Source organism: Salmo salar, chromosome ssa03 (genome assembly GCF_905237065.1).
Source record: "Salmo salar chromosome ssa03, Ssal_v3.1, whole genome shotgun sequence".
Taxonomy (NCBI): Eukaryota; Metazoa; Chordata; class Actinopteri; order Salmoniformes; family Salmonidae; genus Salmo; species Salmo salar.
Genome location: NC_059444.1, coordinates 82,752,397 through 82,771,954, shown reverse-complemented (window position 1 = coordinate 82,771,954; position 19,558 = coordinate 82,752,397).

Below are 19,558 nucleotides of genomic sequence, written 5' to 3'. Positions count from 1 at the left end.
CCTCCCTGTCCATGTACTCTTATTCATGATGATTTAAATACATCTCAGAGTAGGAGTGCTGATCTAGGACCAGGTCCTCCCTGTCCATGTACTCTTATTCATGATGATTTAAATACATCTCAGAGTAGGAGTGCTGATCTAGGACCAGGTCCTCCCTGTCCATGTACTCTTATTCATGATGATTTAAATACATCTCAGAGTAGGAGTGCTGATCTAGGACCAGGTCCTCCCTGTCCATGTGCTCTTATTCATGATGATTTAAATACATCTCAGAGTAGGAGTGCTGATCTAGGACCAGGTCCTCCCTGTCCATGTGCTCTTATTCATGATGATTTAAATACATCTCAGAGTAGGAGTGCTGATCTAGGACCAGGTCCTCCCTGTCCATGTACTCTTATTCATGATGATTTAAATACATCTCAGAGTAGGAGTGCTGATCTAGGACCAGGTCCTCCCTGTCCATGTGCTCTTATTCATGATGATTTAAATACATCTCAGAGTAGGAGTGCTGATCTAGGACCAGGTCCTCCCTGTCCATGTACTCTTATTCATGATGATTTAATACATCTCAGAGTAGGAGTGCTGATCTAGGACCAGGTCCTCCCTGTCCATGTGCTCTTATTCATGAGGATCTAAATAGCTAACTGTTCCTGCAGTACAGTATATCAGCACATATAGGTCAAGACTTTGTGAAAAGTATAATTACAGTACAGTAATCAATACAATATGTTACTGTAAACTCACAGAAACAAAAATGATTACAGTAAAATTACAGTGTAATGGTAAACGAAAAATAGTATTGTAAGGGATTGTAAGGGATGGGGTGGATGGTTTATGGATCCCGCCTTCTGTTAGGGTCTGGCCACATCACCTCATCCACATCACAAGCAATGTCATCCCTGGCTAGGCAACAGGGAAAATATCACCTTGCGCGCCTTATCCAACCCTGGACAGACCCCACCTCAATGTCTCTGCATGCCTCTCCCATTGCTTGCAAAAGAGGCAGGCGGGCATGTGGTTGGCCAAGCTGAAAATAATTCCTCAATCGTATTGAGAAATGGGGAAGGGGGCAGGTATACGACTGTGAAGTTGTGGTTGGTGAACCAGTCCCTGACCAGAGCAGCCCGGTGGAAACTAACATTATCCCAGATGATAACAAACCTGGGCTGCTCTGGTCTGTCCTGTACAACTGCATTATGTAGTGCATCCAGAAATATGATTATGTGTGCAGTATTGTAGGGACCTAGGGTGGCATGGTGATGGAGAACTCCTTGTAGACTAATGGCGGTACACAAGGTGATATTTCCCCCGCACTGCCCAGGGACATTCACAACGGCTCTTTGTCCTATAACATTTCAGTCCCGGCGCCTGGTTTTAGATAGATTGAATCCAGCTTCATCAATGAAAATGAACTCATGAGGCTGTGCAGCTGCATCAAAGTCCAGGACTCTCTGTAACAGAACATGCATACACTGTACCGTGAATATGGTGTAACTCAAAACACAGGACTACAATGTCTACATTTTCACACAAGGATGGGGGTGGGGGGTGGGTTGGGTCAGTCACATTCAGTCAAAACTACAAGCTACAGGCAAGGCTGGTTCCCCCTGTCATGACGTTGGCCTGTGGGTAAGGTTTATGACCCCCCCATAAATACCTTTCTCCCTTCCCCTCTCTTTCTGACCCTACTGAAGGACTGCTGTCCTGTTAAATATAGAGTCTGGGAACATCAAACAAATGGGGAAAGGAACCATATTTTGGTAATAAAACCAGTTGGAAATATGCTTTGGAACGTAATGAGTATGGATGTCAGTTCGGTTGTCATCTGAGACATTATGACTGATGACAGGACGACATAAACTGTACCTGGGAAAGTATACACCCTCTAGTTATCAGAGTCACATGGAATTGTTATGCAATTGAAATGTTTGATATTGAAATTGTTTGTTAGGAGATTAAATGTAATTTTAGCTTCCAAATGAGAGAATTGGGTTTTCATAAGGAAAGTGCCCTGCTTGATCAGTGGCCCACCCCTGTGAAGAGACAGGGGTTATAAACGATGAAACACATCCTTCCCCCTCTCCACTATATAAGCCTTTGACGAAAAGATAACCACATGTTCCAGTACGTGAGGTCTGCAGCCTCTACGTTAGAAGGACACACGTCAAGTACAGAACTAAGCCAACCTCGGCGTGAGCTTTGGTGGCGAATGGTATGAACTTTGATCTTATTCACTACAGAAGTGATACTTCCTAGCCGTTGAGTTAGCAGCGGCCGCTGTAGACGGGGGCTAGGAAAGGACGGACGACGGATCCAGTCTAACAGACAGACAAAGATACCACCACGTATCCAATTGACCACCAGAGACATTCTTCCGAGGACAGGAAGATCTGTTGGCCAACCCGGCCAGCATCTACAACCAATCTACCGAAGTGCAGCTCAGAGTAAATATTTCCAAATGGGCGGTAATTTAGAATGCATAAGATAATGTATTTACGATAGCATAGCTGCTGTTTCTTTGTTCCTAAGTCTTCCCGCTCTTTCATTCAAGCCCAACCCCCTTTCCTTTGTGTAACCAGCCATCATGTATGACATCATTTGTATTCGGTGTATTTGTAATTCTGTGTGATTAGTTTGGGTATTTAGTAAATAAATAATTAAACCCAATTTTGTATTGCTGATTCAACTTGTTAGCCCAGAGTATACTCTGCTTCCTAAGAATTTAACATTGTTCAATGATCCGAAAAGGGTCTGAACAGACATATTTGGCGCACCCTGTGTGGACTCTAAAACTAGGACGCACGTTTGGGTCATTTCAATCAGTAACGACATATTGGAGCCCCCGTGCGAGGAATCTAAAATAGGATGACGCTTTCATTTTGATTCAGCCTATATAAAATTGAAAAGCAGATTGCATAATATACAAAGTTTATTATATACATTAGGGTAATTGTAGACCGGAATTATTGGTGCGTGTGTGCTCTGGAGAATCGCCTCCGTGTTGTGCTCTGACGTAGTCAGTGGGTAGCATAAGCTATACAGTTCTGTATGAGGGCTGATAAAGCTATCTGAGAAATAGCGCGTTTGGCCAAACGCTGGGCTATTTCTGCCTCGCGCGTTTCAGACGCGTGTTGGCTAGGTCATTATTAATTTCTCGAGCGAGGACAAAGAGCCAGCCGATTGAAATTTAGGAGAGATTAGCTTGACCAGCGATAAGTATCTCTCTGTCTCTCTCGCGTTTCGATGCGAGTAGACCACGGTGCATTTCGTTGTTTGCCGCGAGTTCCGGTTAAAACATCGTCAAATATCGCCGAAAAGGGTTTGAACATAATACGTTATAAGTAAAACCTTTCCCTTGCCAAGGGAATCCTATGTTGTGCATTTTTCAGGCATAAAGTAGCATTAGCTTGCTCGAGATGCTAAGCTAACAAAAGGGAAAACAGCCATTTTGTTTTGTGCCACATTGGAAATCCTCCGCCTTGCTGAACGGAAGTCCCGCCCTGGGTACTTCCGCTTGATTTCAGCGTGTGCCAGCAGGGACCTCTGAAGAGTCACCAGTACTTTCCTTCAAGAAGAATTAGTCAGGTGACACTCAAGTCGTTACTCATGATATCCAGACGGATATCGATGTCTTATTCAATTGAACTAATAAGTGAAATTGCCAGATTTACATTCTCAAGTGGATCTTTTAAATAATATCCAAATTGATGAGTTTTCTAAATGAGACATTGTAATTTTTTTCCACATTAACCTAGATGAATAAACCTCTCAGGTTAATTAAAGTTTAAATCCCAAATAGCCTATACAGGTTTGATTTATCATTCAAATTGATCAATCAGTAAAATTTGGTTTTTACAAAACCCATTCAGTAATCCAGTACTGACAGAAGTCCCGCCCCCGCGGGAATCCCATGTGGCTTCGGCCCAAGGAAGAAGTGTACCATAGTGGGGAGTGTTCCCAACATTTGATCGACTGTTTACACCTATGATATCCAATCAATGGAGATTGTATGGATTATCGTCTCATTCAATTTAATAAGTTAAATTGTTGAACATACCTTAATGTTCTTCCAATCAAATGAGACACTTCTTAAACTTTGCATATTGACCTGGATGAAGCAACCTCTCAGGTTAATTCAAGTTTAATACCCAGATAGCCTACCCAGGTAGGATTAATCATTGGCATTGATTAATTAATTCAATTTGCTTTTGCAAATTCATTCAAGTCCAACTTCCACATTACTGGTACAGTACTGATGGTTTGTCAACATCTATAAATAGAGTAAACTTGTCTTTGCAGCTTCCAATGAATTCCAAACCCAAACATTGAAAAAAATAGGAACATTTTTCCTCAACATTTTTCTAATAATGTGCAAGCTATCAAAGGAGGTGGTCACCACTCCTCCACTAATTAGTGAACCTCCACCCATAAAAGGATTGATCTCTGACCTCAGCAGCGATACCAACCCTAATTATGCCATTAGTGAAAAAACTGCCGAAATTGCGAACGCTCTCCAAAATCAACCATCAAACACAGGCTTTGTGACGGTTCTCTCCACTTTAGCACCTATGTATCGCCATCAAAGGTTGGCATCGGTCCAATACCACAGTGCACAGCTGAAGCACGTGCAAGACATGGCTAACATGAGGGCACAGGTGGAGAGAACTGAGCAACTATTGACAAAAGCAGGAAATGAAAACATTATGCTAGTCGAGGAACTGCGTTTGAAATCGGAACAATTAAAAGTAATTGCAAATACTTATGACGATGAACGAGCACAAACTCTCCAACAAAATCATCGTCTGCAGGAACAACTCGATTTAGCCAAAACTAAATGCGATGTAGTCCACGCCAAACTAGATAAATCTGTCGAGTTATCTACAAACAGGAGCGCGCAATTTGATAACGTGCAGGCAGTTTTGTTGAACGTTACTCAAGGTAACAATGTTCTACTCCAAATTCTGCAGACCAAAGACGATCAGTTGATGAACACAATGACTAAGTTGGATGACAAATCAGCAGAACTTATTGAAGTCGCTGACCAAATGAATGATGAGAGAACTCAGGTGATGAGGATGGAAATATTGATTTCTAAGCAAGCAGAGGAAATCTCATCACTGAATCTCTCGCTCCGTACTCGAGACCTCTATCTGCAAACCATGACAGATAAGTTTGAGACTGAAAGGAGCAGGTGTGACACTCACGTGTCCAAAATCGGTACTCTAAGCGCTCAAGTGGACTCTGCAATACAGCCGAATACCACCCTTAGGTACCATCTGGAGGAAGTCCAGAATGGTCACGCTCAACAGTATGACTATCCATCCAAGCAACCGGAGTCCGGTACTCAAAGGAGTGAAGACGATAGGTTTCAGACATTGCCTCCATCATGTGTCCCTCAGTCTTCTCCTCTTGGCCATTCGGCACTGAGTAATATGGAGCCTCTTGGCCAACAAAGCCAAAGCTTGGCTTCTCCTCTTGGCCTTTCGGCCCCAATCTCTCCACAGGATGAAGCCAACCCTCTGCCCGCTTGGCGCGGAATACCTTGACAAACTCGTCAAGAATTTCCCCACCTTTGACCCCGTTCCAGGTCAGCCAAACGATACTGAGACGTTCCTAGCTGACATAGAGGACGCATTGGGTGGCTACCCGAATGCTACGGGTTCTGCCAGGGTTTACCTGTTGAAGCGAACGTCGAATAGACACGTGACGCGGTTCATTCGCCTACAACAGCAACACGTGCTAAATGACTACGCTAAACTTGCCACAGCTTTGAAATTAGAATTCAGTGGTTCTGCGACTCGCAAACACGATAGCTCACTGGCTAACACGGTCAAACAAGCTCGGAACGAACACCCACAAGCTTTCTATCATAGGCTTCGTTCAGCTTACTTTGGCCTACTCACGGAAACAGGAATGGAAGAGCTGTTACCATTCAAACAAATGTTTCTGTCGAACATGTATCCCACCTTCATTACCTACTTGGGCCCTGCAGCCCACGTTGGCTTGCCTATCTTACAACTCAGAGAGCTTGCGAGCACAGCTTTTGAGGCATCAAAAGCTCGCAACGCTAAGAGCCCTGACCACTCGGTTTTGAAGTTTAACCAGGAGCACTCACTCCAGTTAGAGGGTGGATTATCAGGTATTGGAGCGTCGAGAGATGACGCACAACAACAGTTTCTACCACGAAACCATGATTCCAATAACCGCCGCGGTCGAAATAACTGTAAAGTACGTCGCCTTCAAAACGACTACCGCTACAATCGACCTGTTCGCTACGTTCCTGCACCCAACCCACACAAAGTGTCAGAGTACAAGGGTAACAAAGGGTTGAAGGACGATCAAAACGTAGACCAATGTTCTCCAGAAGTCCCACTACGGGAAGAACTAAAGCGAGAACAATTTGAGAAAAGGGTAAAAGATAAGTCACAAGGACTAGACAGGGAATTACCGGACACCAGGTCCGCAGAAATTAACACCCATAGCAAGGACGTTAAAGTTCAAATTTCTCCCGCTCTCATTCAAGACCCTATCCAGGGCCCGCTTGATCAAGAAACAAGCCCCCGGGCTTTGTCTATAGACTCTGATACAAAAGTTGCGAAGGAAAAGGTCAAACGCTTCGTTAAAGCCAAGCCCACTCAAAATCGGAAAAGTCAATCTGCTTCCACCTTGAACAGAAATGGCACATCACGTCGTTGCGAACGACCACTCCACTTTGTGGGGAATATGTCCACTAACCACGAATCTAAACGGCCATACCTGGAAACAGTCCTGGAGGACTGCTTAACTTGTCATGCGCTAATTGATTCGGGTGCGACAATATCACTCATCTCTCAAACATTGTTTGATGATCTCAAAAGGGCTTTGAAGCCAACTAAACGTTGGTTAAAAGTGGAACGATGCGACACTACACTTCGAGGGGTCACTCAGACTACCTCGTCTCTCACATTGAGAGTCATGCTGAAACTACAGTTCAAGGACGTATCGCTCGTTCACCCTGTGTATGTTACCAGCCTCGAAACTGTACCCCTGCTACTTGGAGCAGACTTGATGGATCGATTACTCCCATTGATGGATTGGAAAACCAACCAGGTATGGTCACAGGCCACAGTGCCTTCTCCACTGACCACACTGTCTTCCCCTAACGCTAGCTGCAACGCAGTCATTCACGAGGGGTATCTGTCGAAAGCACCCCTTGGGAAAAAGACGTTTAGAAACCTCTTGGTGCAGAATCCGATCCAAGGAGATATTACGATATCTCGACACATTCCATCATCAAACTGATTGACCATTCTTTTCATGATTTCGAGCCAGCTGTCTCTGTGAATGAGCAACTTCCCTCCTCCTTGCAGTCGTGCAATACGGTAGTTGAGATGAACTTCTCTTGCCCTTCGGACACTTCCGCAAGCACTGTGGCCGTCTCAGCAAGAAAAACATCGATGCACAGAGTATACTCTGCTTCCGATGATACACCTTATGCTTTGTTGGGGACTGTCACCCCTTACAATGACACTAATGGCGTCAGTCCAGCAACTGACCCGATGACTCCCACTGGTGAAACACTTTGCGATATCACAGACCGATATCCTCGCCTCAGTTTGCAGGTACTGAAGAGGTTGCCACACGCGGACGCGTTGGTGACTGACATTCCTCGACAGCCACTGAGTGCTTTGAAGCACAAACACCAGGAGATTTGGTTGAAAGGTTACAGCCATTCTCATAATAACGCGGTCACTGACAACTCGTACATAGGGTCTGAACTTTTCGTTTGCGCCTCGGACACCAACACCACCCGCTGGTGGGGGGGTCCCGAGACACAAAGGGGGGGAATAGTAGCCCAGACCCATGATGAGCCTCATCGAGGCCGGTGGGGGGGTCGAGACTACGGACAACACCGTACGAGGCCGCCAGAGCATAAATCAAATCTAGTTGTAAACTCCCCTATGAGAACAGTGAGGAGCAGACAGGCCCCTAGACGGGGATTATCTTAGAACACATCTAAGATAGTACTGAGGTGTACCACACTGGTCGTAAAGGAAGTCCAATGGACTTGTCCACCTCCAAAACAAATGACAACAATAATCATTCCTTGCCATGTGTATGTTCAACTACAATACAACTAGTAATATGCTCCAATCATGTGTTCCGATAGATAATATTTCAGAATAAATCGGTAGGACAACTGGACCCCTTGAATACCAGTACCAATACCACAGTCAGTCCAGCAACACTCAGTAAGAGGATTAGTAACCTCACAAGTTAAATTGCTATTGATAATAGCGACATAGGAGTCACTCAGAGTGCAACGCGTGGAGGGGAATCTCCAGTGCACTCTTCCAATGGTTAACACACATGTCACTAATAAATAGGACCCTCCATTCAGGAGGAAAATTATTAGAAGTCATGAACCATGATCACACCACGTACGACTGGTCTAATACTTAGAGTACTTCCGTCGTGAGGTTAGCTCCTCCGTGGATAACATAGCTATGAAATAGACTTCATACCTACTGCCACTAGTGGAAGACACAGTGACTTGTAGAAAAACTACTACAGACTCCCTTGATACCAATTCTGACTGACCTCCAGGCATTGACCTGAAAATTACCTGACTACGTCAGACTCATTCTGAACAAGTTGTAATCTGCCAGGATACTTGGTTTTCTTCCCTTGACATGCGCGATTGTGTAAGCATAAACGCACATGCACAACGGAACATCCAATTAGGATTTATACTAGGACCACTTAAGGGTCCAAGCAATATACCAGCCTTAGTAAAGTTGAACATTTACTTCTAGGCCTTTGACTCTACAGCACTCACCAGTTTTCTAACCAGAAGTCCATAGGTCATCCCTGTAGACTGCACAAAACTAGTGCCTTACAGCTGTAGACTTATCATATAGTTGTCAACTTTGGATAGTACCCTAAGCGCCACCCCGCAAATTAGGAAAGCCCTAGATATGACATTAGACAATGCCATGATAGGGTCATTTTGCCAAGACCATGGACGTAGATAGAATACAGTCCAATTAGATGATTAAGGTGGCAAAACTATATTTTGTTTTGTTTATGCTTTCATTCATTTTGTTTCATTTTCTTCGGCACATAGAAAGTGATAGAGCCATAAACAACTCCCCCATACAACCATTAGTTAGTGCCACAACGCCGCTCATTTGGGAGGAAATGTAATGATATATTTCATGAGTGTGTGTGCGTTGTTAACATCTGCCTAAGTTACTGCCCAGATATTCCAGTCTGGACGACCAGACGACGGGTCCGGAACGGCGATCCCAATCCGGACATCCGCTGCCAAGCCATGGAACGGACATCTTCATTTGCAGACACCCTACCCGGGTCGACCACCAGAGGGGGGACTGCAATAGCAACCACCAACTGGACATCTGCTGCCCAGCCTTGGAGCGGACTTCTTCATTTGCAGACACCCTACCCGGGTCGACCGCCAGATGGGGACCACAACGATGATCCACAACCAGGACAACCCACGTTCATTTTTATGTTGGTTTACAACATGCAGGTTAATCGCAAGATTGAACCCAACATGGGGGGACTGTCATGACGTTGGCCTGTGGGTATGGTTTATGACCCCCCCATAAATACCTTTCTCCCTTCCCCTCTCTTTCTGACCCTACTGAAGGACTGCTGTCCTGAAGGACTGCTGTCCTGTTAAATATAGAGTCTGGGAACATCAAACAAATGGGGAAAGGAACCATATTTTGGTAATAAAACCAGTTGGAAATATGCTTTGGAACGTAATGAGTATGGATGTCAGTTCGGTTGTCATCTGAGACATTATGACTGATGACAGGACGACATAAACTGTACCTGGGAAAGTATACACCCTCTAGTTATCAGAGTCACATGGAATTGTTATGCAATTGAAATGTTTGATATTGAAATTGTTTGTTAGGAGATTAAATGTAATTTTAGCTTCCAAATGAGAGAATTGGGTTTTCATAAGGAAAGTGCCCTGCTTGATCAGTGGCCCACCCCTGTGAAGAGACAGGGGTTATAAACGATGAAACACATCCTTCCCCCTCCCCATTATATAAGCCTTTGACGAAAAGATAACCACATGTTCCAGTACGTGAGGTCTGCAGCCTCTACGTTAGAAGGACACACGTCAAGTACAGAACTAAGCCAACCTCGGCGTGAGCTTTGGTGGCGAATGGTATGAACTTTGAGCTTATTCACTACAGAAGTGATACTTCCTAGCCGTTGAGTTAGCAGCGGCCGCTGTAGACGTGGGCTAGGAAAGGACGGACGACGGATCCAGTCTAACAAACAGACGAAGATACCACCACGTATCCAATTTACCACCAGAGACATTCTTCCGAGGACAGGAAGATCTGTTGGCCAACCCGGCCAGCATCTACGACCAATCTACCGAAGCGCAGCTCAGAGTAAATATTTATTGCATTTTCCTTTTCCAAATGGGCGGTAATTTAGAATGCATAAGATACTGTATTTACGATAGCATAGCTGCTGTTTCTTTGTTCCTAAGTCTTCCCGCTCTTTCATTCAAGCCCAACCCCCTTTCCTTTGTGTAACCAGCCATCATACAGGTTCCGTCTACCAGGGATGTTTTCTGTATGACATCATTTGTATTCTGTGTATTTGTAATTCTGTGTGATTAGTTTAGGTATTTAGTAAATAAATAATTAAATCCAATTTTGTATTGCTGATTCAACTTGTTAGCCAGGGTTCGTGAAGATAGCCTAGAATTTACAACTTTCATTATGAGACTGAAAATAAGATAAGGGTTAATATTGACTGCTATCGATGTAAAATATTACTACGTATTTTAAGAGTTTATTCGGAAGATAACGGCTCTATAAACGTTCTTCCGTGGTGCCCCGACTTTCTAGTTAATTACATTTACATGATTAGCTTAATCAGGTAATATCAATTACAGAGAAAGAATTTTATAGGTTAGCATGTCATATCACTTAATCCGGCATAGCCAAAGACACGACACCCCACAGACAACCCCCCTCCCACCCCCAGAATGGGGGCACCTGCCTAGGTCACATACTGCTATGTCTGAATGTATCTATGCAGTGCCAATAGGACACAATCTACTGCCATTACTGTATTACAGTATCGTACAGTGACACTTACTTGCACATAGTCATAGAGAAGGTCTTTGACTCTAACGCTGTTCCTCTCAAATGGAACCCTGGACAGCTGCTTCATCGTAAGTTGGTGTTGATGCAAGATGTGGCAGAGTGTCGACATACTGACATGGTTGATATTATGGAAGGTTGTGTGATCTGCCATGATTTGCTCTCCTAGTTGATGTAGGCGGATGGTGTTGTTTGCCAACACTAGATTGACAATGGCCAGTTCCTGTTCATGGTGAACAGACTTTGTCTTCCATCCTCAGGAGGTCGTCTGGCAGTTCTGTAGAAAATGCAAGAATATGATGTCATTGGTTAGGTTCTTTTTTACGTACTGTACTGTCATACTGAACACAGTAACATCACAACTGTATAACATGTACTTCACAGCACTATACCTATTTTTTTGGTTCACTGAGGAGCATAGACCTAATATCTTAGGACTACATTGTATTGTACTGTGATGCAGAATGATGTGCAACAATTCCATAGGTACAGTCTAGTGTAGAAAGTTGAAGACATACCTGTTCTCCAGTCTAAATGTTCATATTATGGATGCTACCGTGTAGCGACTCAGGTTGGGCTGGACTCTCTGCCCAGCCTCCCTCATTGTCAGGCCATGATTTATGACATGGTCCACCAAAGTGGCCCTAATGTCGTCGGAAATATGTCTCCGTCTACTGCCTGGTCCCCTTCTTTGTCCTCGTCCACATCTCTCACTCACTCACTCACTCACTCACTCACTCACTCACTCACTCACTCACTCACTCACTCACTCACTCACTCACTCACTCACTCACTCACTCACTCACTCACTCACTCACTCACTCACTGCCTCCATGTTTGTAAAGTTCTCACAAAAGAGGTGATCTTACCTGAGGTCTATTTGTAGTGCTAAGGCTCAGACTAATTGGTGTTCAATTACTGTATAAGTGTTTTTGTGGTTTCAGGTATGTTTTGCATTTTGAATAGAAGTGTTTTCCCAATGATTGCAAGAGATTTAATTCTTGAACAAAGTGTCTAATGTAAGAAACAGTGTAGTGTTTTGTAAGTGTGCTGCAGATTTGCAAACAAAGTGCAAAGCACAAAATGTGTTTGTACTTTTGGTGCCTTTGTTTAAGGCATGGTTACAAAAGTTAAGGTTTTGATGCTTTTGTCTAAGCATTCACTTTCAGTGTGTAAGCAATCGGAAAAAACGGTCATGGTTTGACTGTAGGGTGGGAATCAAATCAAGCTTTATTTATACTGCATATTTCAGACAACGCAATGTCCTTCACAGGAAAAAACTAATAAAAAACTGTAAAAGTTTAAATATTTACTATACAGCAAACATGCGATAAAAAACAAGAAAAATAACTTTATATACCAAGATGTGTGTGTGTGTGTGTGTGTGTGTGTGTGTGTGTGTGTGTGTGTGTGTGTGTGTGTGTGTGTGTGTGTGTGTGTGTGCTTGTGTGTGCTTGTGAGATGCACTTGCAGTTGCATCTCTTAAACCAGACACAGCATCATCGGTCTCGTGAGAAGATGTTTTATTTGGTTGCTCAGTTTTAGCTCTGGCACAGACTAGTGAACACAGCCCGCGGGGCCTGCGATCCAAACCCTCTCTCTTTCGCTCTCACTATCTTTTGTTTCTAGCCCTCCTCTCCTCCTGTACTTTTTTTCCCATAGCAGTCATCCTCTGCTCCCCTCTGCCCCTTGTCTGGAAGACCCAGGCTAATTAAAATGCCTGCCAGCAGATTCATCGTCATGACCCAGAGAAGGGAGGGGGACCTGGGGCTATAGACCCCAGAGGAGGAAGTGGGACATAGGGCTAGAGAGACCAGAGAAGGGAGGGGGACCTGGGGCTATAGACCCCAGAGGAGGAAGTGGGACATGGGGCTAGAGAGACCAGAGAAGGGAGGGGGACATGGGGCTATAGACCCCAGAGGAGAAAGTGGGACATGGGGCTAGAGAGACCAGAGAAGGGAGGGGGACCTGGGGCTATAGACCCCAGAGGAGGGAGGGGGACCTGGGGCTATAGACCCCAGAGGAGGGAGGGGGACCTGGGGCTATAGACCCCAGAGGAGGAAGTGGGACATGGGGCTAGAGAGACCACAGAAGGGAGGGGGACCTGGGGCTAGAGAGACCCACAACCCCTTGTAAGAAATTAACCCCCAACCGTCTCTGCTACTGACCAGTCCTTTGATACGTTCATACAGCTGATCTGGCTCTAAAGGCTGAGGTGGGTTACCATGTTAAGGACCCGCCAGGCCAATCCCACCCCAGGCCAGAGATGAGCTTAGCCTGGCTGGACCTCAGACATCTCCGCCTGGTTCCCATACTCTTATTCAGTTATTTTAAAATCCTGACCTGACGGGGTCAGAGTTCAACACCCAAGCAGGGGTCACAGGTGATTGAGCATTGGATTGGCTGATGGAATTGGGAGGAGTTTAGGGATGGGGGGTCCAGATGGGGTGGTCTGTGGGGATGGAAAACCAAAGACCAGACCAGGTCAGGAGACCAGGTCAGGAGATCAACCACAAGTTTCAGTTCAGTGGTCCACCCCCAGCTCAGCGGTTGGTTTGAGATGACAGTCGGTCCCAGAGTGAATGTGGGATTGAGTTGGTAGCTCTAATGCATGTTTAAAAGAGTGGTGGATGACACTATGATGCAAATGGACTCTGTACAGCTGAGGACTTCATGACCCGGTCTGAGATCAGATTGTAGTGTCTATAGAGATGGTCTCTGTACAGCTGAGGACTTCATGACCCAGTCTGAGATCAGATTATAGTGTCTGTAGAGATGGACTCTGTACAGCTGAGGACTTCATGACCCAGTCTGAGATCAGATTATAGTGTCTGTAGAGATGGACTCTGTACAGCTGAGGACTTCATGACCTGGTCTGAGATCAGACTGTAGTGTCTGTAGAGATGAGAGACAGTAGAGGCTATCATGTTGAACGTTTTTTGAACATGGCCCTGGAAACTTCACTTGAAAACTTGAGTCCCCTGACGATGACTAACGTCTAAAACATCGGAATGAGTGAGATGAAAAAGAAAAGGAAGAAAGAAAGGAGGAAGATAGCATCTGTTTGTTTTTCTCTCTTTCTTTCCCAAGCTTGTTATCGTTCCTCACTTCCTGCTGGACGACAAGTAAATAATTCACATGTTCTGCCTATTCAACACTGGGATGTGTGTGTTAGTGTGTGTGTTAGTGTGTGTGTGTGTTAGTGTGTGTGTCCGTGTGTGTGGGTGCATGCAGGACCAAATTGAACCCAACCACCCCCCTAGGTGCCTTGGTTGACTTCTGTCAGAGAAATGTCTTTATAAACTCTCCCACAAGTCATCTAGAAACCATGGAGGGAGAGAGAGCGAGAGAGAGGGGGAGAGACGAGGCCTCCTCTTTGAGGCAGGAAAATTAGGTCATCATTGTGAATTGTGAGATGTTCCCAATGCACCATGCTGGATTCACATGACTCTGCACATTCCTGCCCACATACAGTGCAATGTGCATGTACGCAGGGGCACACACATACACCCCCCCCCCCCCCATCCACTCTGCCTCCAGTCCCCAGGGGAGACAGCCAAGGGATTGTCTCAATCAGTCTTTCATTGTGACCCTGAAGTTCTTACTCTCTCAGGGACAGAGAGAGGAGGATTAACAGTTTAACCATAGATCATAACAGTGCTCAGACCGTGGTCAAAAATCACCTCTTTAGGAGATGGTAGAGAAATGCAGCAGACCCGGGTTCAAATACTATTTGAAGTCATTTAAAATACTATATCTGTGCTTGATAGCCTGTGACAATAAAACCAATAGAAAAGTCCTGACAGTGTAAACCCCACCCCCCACCTGACATTCCAGGCAGGCTAAAGCAAACGCTCAAAGTTTTTCAAAGGTCTGAGATGGAGTGACTGTGAGTCCCTGTTGGACTGTAGTTGTCACGTCTACTCCTGCTCCTCCCCTCCGGCGTGCAACGTCGTTGGAATACCAACCACCGGTTCTGGGACTCATCATTACTCACACCTGGCACTCATCATTATGATTCACATCTGGACCTCATTACCTCTCCTTTATAGTGTCCATTCCCTTTGTTTATTCCTCAGTTGGTATTGATCCTGTGTTCATGCTATCATGCTTCTGTTACGCTGACTTGGTTTATGTTTGTTGTTTCATTAAATGTTTCACCTGCTTCTCAACTCACAGCGTCATCGTTACAGAATACCAACTCCAACAATGGAAGCAGCAGGAAAATCAGATATCTCTCAGATGGTCGACGAACAGGGTTACCTTCTGCGTCGGCACCATGGCCAGCTGGCACAACTGGGGACGGCCATGGAAGAGTTTCGTTTGCAGCGTCTCAAACATCCCCGGGAGGCGCTGTATCCCGCTAGTAGGATACTCTAGAACCAGCCTTCCCAGTGAGCCAGCCCAACAGCCCATTCAGCAACCCGCTCAGGTCAACGATGCCCGTTTATCCCTCCCAGAGAAATATGCCGGTACCCCATCCAAATGCCGTGGCTTCCTGCTTCAGTGCTCCCTTTATTTTACACACCAGATGGGAGCCCCCACCACCGAGAGGTCTAAGGTTGCCACGGTTATTTCACTGCTGACAGGGCAGGCATTGGAATGGGCTACGGCCGTCTGGGAGAGAGGAGAGGATGAGCTAAATTCCTATGAGGGGTTCATGGCTCTGTTTAAACGTATTTTCGATCAGTCCAATCATCAGGAGAATATCCCCTTCATCACCAGTGCACCAGTTCACAAGAACATCCTCGGCCTCCCTTGGCTTCAACGCCATAAACCCACCATTTATTTCATGGTCGAGGATGAGAATCACAGACTGGTCACCTGAATGCCGGAGGACCTGCTTCCCTGTTCCCTGTGGTTCCATGTCCGTTGAGAGTCCTTTGTTTGCCCTTCAGCCCAACATCCCATAGTTATAACAGGATCTGAGTGAGGTATTCTCCAAGACCCGGCCACCTGTCTCCCTCCTCATCACCCCTGGGACTGTGCCATCAACCTGCTTGCTGATGCAACACCTCCGCGCAGATGCATCTACCCTCTGTCTGTGGCTGAGCTCCAACAGGGGCTCATCCACACGTCCACTTCTCCTGCGTCGGCTGGTTTCATCTTCATGGCCAAGAAGGATGGAGGATTACGCCCTTGCATTGATTACAGAGGACTCCATGAAATTACCAATGAAGTATCGGTACCCCTTACCGTTGGTGCCATCGAGCAGCTCCGTGGGGCCCGGTTCTTCACCAAACTGGACCTGCGGAGTGCCTACAATCTCATCCTCAACCGGGAGGGGGATGAGTGGAAGACGGCGTTCAGCACAATGTCTGCTCACTACGAGTACTTGGTGATGCCCTTTGGCTTAGCCAATGCTCCGTCAGTGTTCCAGGCATTCGTTAACGAGGTGTTCAGGGACATGCTCGGACGCCAGGTGATCGTATACATTGATGACATCTTGATCTACTCGGTTAATCTGGAGGATCACATCACACACGTTCGAGCAGTCCTGGAACGCTTCCTGGCCCATCACCTGTTCGTCAAAGCTGAGAAGTGTCTATTCCATCAGAGGGCGGTCTCCTTCTTGGGTTACCAAATCAGCCCGCAGGGAGTGAAGATGGACGACAAAAAGGTAGATGCAGTCAGGTCATGGCCAGTCCCAACCACCATTGGGGTTACAACGGTTTTTGGGGTTTGCCAACTTCTACTGTCGTTTCATCAGGAATTTCAGCTCTGTTGCCGCTCCTCTCACATCTCTCCTTAAGGGAGGCCCCCGTAGGTTGGTGTGGGGTCCATCAGCCAACGAGGCGTTCCGTCTTCTCAAGGGTCATTTCACCTCTGCCCCAGTACTGAAACATCCAGATCCCACAATATCCTTTGTGGGTGAGGTGGACGCCTCCGATGTAGGTGTGGGGGCAGTTTTGTCTCAACGACAGGGGAACCCACAGAAGTTGTACCCATGTGCGTTTTATTCTAAGAAACTGTCCCCTGCAGGGAGGAGCTATGACGTCGGCGATCGGGACCTCCTGGTGGTGAAGTTGGCATTAGAGGAGTGGAGACACTGGCTGGAAGGCGCCAAGGAACCATTCATCATCCTCACCAACCACAGGAACCTGGAGTATATATGGACAGCGAGGAGGCTGAATCCGCGCCAAGCGAGGTGGCCGCTTTTCAACATAAGGTTTAACTTCACGCTAACCCATCACTCAAAGAACACAAAGGCCGATGCCTTGTCCCGCCTCTACGATTCGGGAGAGGCCCCTGTCCTGAGTGAGCCTATAATCCCATCCTCCCGAGTCGTAGCTCCTGTGGTCTGGGACAGAGATGTGGAGATCCGCCAGGCTCTGGAGAGGAAACCTGCACCCCTGAACTGTCCTCCCGTGCGGATCTATGTTCCCACAGGGATAAGGGATCGGCTGCTGACCTAGGCACACACAGCTGTCTCGGGACATCCAGGTATTTCTCACTCCATCGCTGAGAAGTACTGGTGGCCCACCTTGGCGCAGGATGTCAGTCGATATGTCAACTCCTGTTCCGTATGTGCCTAAACAAAGTCTCCCCGGAATGCTCCAGCAAGGAAGCTCCTACCATTTCCCATGCCTCAGCGACCCTGGTCTCATCTAGCCATTGACTTTGTAACCGATCTCCCCTCCTCTGACGGGTTTCACCACCATTCTGGTGGTAGTGGATAGATTTTCTAAGTCATGTCATTTAGTTCCTCTTCCTGGTCTCCCCACTGCTCTCCAGGTTGCTGAGGCACTCGTCCAGCAGGTCTTCCAGCATTATGGCCATCCGGAGGACATCGTCTCCGACCGTGGCCACCAATTCAAATCAGTTTGAGGGCCTTCATGGAGAAGCTCGGACCCTGTTCAGCCTCACTTCCGGGTACAAGCCTCAGTCCAATGGGCAGGTGGAGAGGATGAACCAGGAGGTTCCTGAGGAGTCACTGTCTGGACCGGCAGGGTGAGTGGGCACGATTCCTTCCATGGGCAGAGTACGCCTAGAATTCTCTGCATCACTCCATGGGTTGACTCCTAGTGTGTTCTGGGTTTTCAGATGGCCCTGGCTCCGTGGACTCCGGGCCAGACCGAGGCTCCTGCGGTTGAGTGGTTCCGGCGCGCAGAACAAGTGTGGAGCGACTCTCACGTGAGACTCCTGTGTTCTACCCTGGGTATCGCGTCTGGCTCTCTACCAAGAACCTCCCACTCTGCCTGCCCTGCAAGAAACTGAGCCCCCGATTTGTGGGTCCGTTCAAGGTTCTCTGGAGGGTCAACCGCCCAGTCACTACCATATTTCACCCTCGTTTTCATGTCTCCCTTCTCAGTCCGGTGGTTCCTGGTCCCCTAGCTGATGCTGTCCTCCACGACACCCCACCACCCCCCCTGGACATCGAGGGCAGTCCGGCATATGCTGTCAGATCTCTGCTGGACTCCCGGCGTCGTGGGATCTCGGCTCCATTATCTGGTGGACTGGAAGGGGTATGGCCCTGAGGAGCGGTGTTGGGACATTCTGGATCCCAACATCATCCGTGATTTCCCGGGGTCCGCGCGTCAGAGGGGGGGGTACTGTCACATCTGCTCCTCCCCTCCGGTGTGCGATGTTGTCAGAATACTAACCACTGTTCCTGGGACTCATCATTATGCTCACCTGGCACTCATCATTATGATTCACACCTGGACCTCATTACTTCCCCTTATAGTTCCTTCCTTTTGTTCATTCCTCAGTTGGTATTGATCCTGTGTTCATGTGATCTCGCTTCTGTTACACTGTTTTGTTTCATTTTTTTCGTTTCATTAAACGTTTCACCTGCACCTCCTTCTCGACTCACAGCATCATTGTTACAGTAGTGGAAACAAAGGTCTGAGATGGTGTGACTATAGTGGACAGTCTCACGGGTGTAGTGAGCTACCAATCCATAGAGAGTAGTTAAACGTTAAACAAAATTCTTTCAGTGCAGCTCTCTAAATCGGCTTTTAAATTCTTTTTTTTTTTTTTTAGAACTGATAGCCCTACTTATTCAAGGATTTATTCTCAGATATCCGGGTCATGATGATCCAAACCAGTCTGTCTAGCTATGTTTAAGCAGTCCTGAAAAGCCATCTGGTCACGAACACTTTAGTGAATATAGTCCTTAGATGTTCTACTAGCTCTAGGCTATACTATACCAACTAGGCTATACGTATCTCAGTTGATAGGGCATGGAGCTTCCAGCGGCAGGATAGTGGGTTCAATTCCCAGAACCACCCGTACGCAAAAATGTATGCACGCATAAGTCGCTTTGGTTAAAAGTGTTGGCTAAATGGCATATACTATATGGCATATAATCCCTTGCCTATTGAACTGACAGCCATGAACTCTCTATGGAGTGCAGGTGTCCTACGTACATTTACATTACATTTAAGTCATTTAGCAGACGCTCTTATCCAGAG